Source organism: Hordeum vulgare, chromosome 3H (genome assembly GCF_904849725.1).
Source record: "Hordeum vulgare subsp. vulgare chromosome 3H, MorexV3_pseudomolecules_assembly, whole genome shotgun sequence".
NCBI lineage: Eukaryota > Viridiplantae > Streptophyta > Magnoliopsida > Poales > Poaceae > Hordeum > Hordeum vulgare.
In genome coordinates, this window is record NC_058520.1 from 163,799,725 (window position 1) to 163,802,898 (window position 3,174).

Sequence of the window (3,174 nt, forward strand, 5' to 3'; positions counted from 1 at the left end):
ATTATTGTCTCCACGTCAATAGCAAACTATTGTTTTGAATCTAATGGATCTGAACATTCACGTCACATAAGAGGAGTTACAAAGGACATCTATGCTAGGTAGCATGAAAGCATCAAAAATTCATTCTTTATCACTTCCCTACTCGAGGACGAGCAGGAGTTAAGCTTGGGGATGCTTGATATATCTCAAACGTATCTGTAATTTTTGATGGTTTCACGTTGTTATCTTGTCAACTTTGGATGTTTTATATACCTTTTATATCTTTTTTGGGACTAACTTATTAATTCAGTGCCAAGTGCCAGTTCCTGTTTTTTCTGTGTTTTTTACTCTTTTCAGATCAGATTTTGGAACGGAGTCCAAACGGAATAAAATCCCCGAAATAATTTTTTTCCAGAACAGAAGAAGGTCGGGAGGCTTGAGGGTCAAGGCAGGGGACCCACAGGGAGCCCACAAGCCCTGTTGCCATGGCCAGGGGGGGCCCGCGGCAACCAGGCTTGTGGCCTCCCTGGCGCTCCCGTGCCCTAGCTCTTTGGCCAATAAATTCCCTAAAATCGCAGAAAAAATCAGGGCATCCACGAAAACACTTTTCCGCCGCCGCAAGCTTCCGTTTCCGCGAGATCTCATCTGGAGACCCTTCCCGGTGCCCTGCCGGAGGGGACTGTGGAGTTGGAGGGCTTCTACATCAACATCATCGCCTCTCCAATGACTCGTGAGTAGTCCACTTCAGACCTACGGGTCCGTAGTTAGTATCTAGATGGCTTCTTCTCTCTCTTGGATCTTCAATACAAAGTTCTCCATGATCTTCATGGAGATCTATCCGATGTAATCCTCTTTGGCGGTGTGTTTGTCGAGATCCAATGAATTGTGGATTTGTGATCAGATTATCTATGAATTATATTTGAGTCTTTGCTGATTTCTTATATGCATGATTTGATATCCTTGTAAGTCTCTCCGAGTCTTGGGTTTTTATTTGGCCAACTAGATCTATAATTCTTGCAATGGGAGAAGTGCTTGGTTTTGGGTTCATACCGTGTGGTGACCTTTCCCAGTGACAGAAGGGGCAGCAAGGCACGCATCGTGTTGTTGCCATCAAGGGTAACAAGATGGGCTTTCATCATAGATTTGAGATTGTCCATCTACATCATGTCATATTGCTTAAGGCGTTACTTTGTTCTTTTGGACTTAATACACTAGATGCATGCTGGATAGCGGTCGACGTGTGGAGTAAAAGTAGTAGATGCATAAAGTATCGGTCTACTTGTTTTGGACGTGATGCCTATAGAAACAATCATTGCCTTAGATAACGTCACGACTTTGTGCGGTTCTATCAATTGCTCGACAGTAATTCGTTCACCCACCGTCTACTTGCTTTCATGAGAGAAGCCACTAGTGAACACTACGGCCCCCGGGTCTATTCACAACTATCGTCTCCACTTTCACTTTTAATTTGCTTTGTTTACTTTTTTGCTTTCAGTTCTCACTTTGCAGACAATCTATAAGGGATTGACAACCCCTTCATAGCGTTGGGTGCAAGCTCTTTGTGTTTGTGGAGGTACTTGTGACTTGAATGCTCCTCCTACTCGATTGATACCTTGGTTCTCAAACCGACGGAAATACTTACCGCCGTTGTGCTACATCACCCTTTCCTCTTCAAGGGAACACCAACGCAAGGCTCCAAGGCCGCAGGGAAATCCTTTGCATATTTGCCAAGGAAGTCCCTATAGGCGTAGCCGTAGCAGCAGGATTCCTGGCGCCGTTGCCAGGGAAGGTTTGTTGTCGCAGTAGCACACGCACATAATTTTTATTTGCTATTATCAACTCATCATTTATTCTACCCAGGGTTTCTTAATGGTAGATTTTGCAAGATGCAAGTTTAGGGAACATTCTTCAATATTAGTGAGACCAAGCACGTCACATAAAGATATAGATATAGTTGAAACGCTAGCACCAAGGTCTGACAAAGCATTGAATTCAGATTTATTTATCTTAATTTTGATAGTAGGTTCCCACTCGTCATGCAACTTTCTAGGAATAGAAACTTCAAGCTCAAGTTTCTCATCATAACTTTCACCATAGCTTCCACTATATGTTGAGTAAAAGCTTTGTTTTGTTCATAAGCATTGGATGAGATAATAATGGATTGCAGCAAGGAAATACATTCTACTAAATATAAATTATCATAATTAAAGTGCTTGTAATCCAAAATAGTGGGCACGTCATTAGTTATAGTTTTGACCTCTCCAAACCCACTTTTTCACTTTTAGCATTAAAATCATCACCCTCCAAGCCAACGGGGTGCTCCTTTACTAGAGTTCTCTCATCTCCAGTCCCTTTATCATTAATATTTAGAGAAGTAAACAAATATTAAATAAGAGAAGTACCAAACATTTTATGATCTTCATCATGATTTGTAATGGGAAAGATTCCGGTTTAGAAGCCATCCTATTTACTAGAGTGGTTTGCTTATCAGAGATTTTTCCTAATAGCTCTTCAGTGTGAGCAACTTGTCATTGGAAGTTAGACACTTATTTATTAATTTCATCAAGTTGTTTACTAATAGCATCTAACAAAGTTGAATGTTCCTTAACTTCAGAAGCAAAGGATTTATTGTGCTCATATTGCGAAATCATGAAGGTCTTCATGCAACCTTCTACTTATGACATCCTTTGGTAGTAAGAGATAGTATAGAATCTATCTTGCGACATGGTGACCGAGCAAGCAAAGTAACAAGCAAGACAAGCAAACCAGAGAGTGAAGATGCAATCTAGTGACAAGCTAAACAAGCAAAGGTAATTTTTTTGTATTTTATTTTTTTAAGAGACAAGCTAAATATACGAGCAAATAAAAAGGACAACAAGTGTATGAAAATTTGTGTGGAGTTATTTGTCAGTTGGTGATGATATTCCCCGACAACAACGCTAGAAATCCTTCCTAATACCTATGATTTCGTTGGGTTTTCCATGAAGAGGAATGGGTTATCGTAGTACAATGTGGGTAAGTATTTCCCTAGTTATGAAACCAAGGTTTATCGAACCAATAGGAATATGAACCACAACCATCTTGAGCGACTACACACAAAAGAACAAAAAACTTGCACCCAACGCGGGCAAGAGGATTGTCACTCCTATTTTTCTTGTTATTTGTAAGTGAGTGAGGTGTGTAGATAATTGTGAT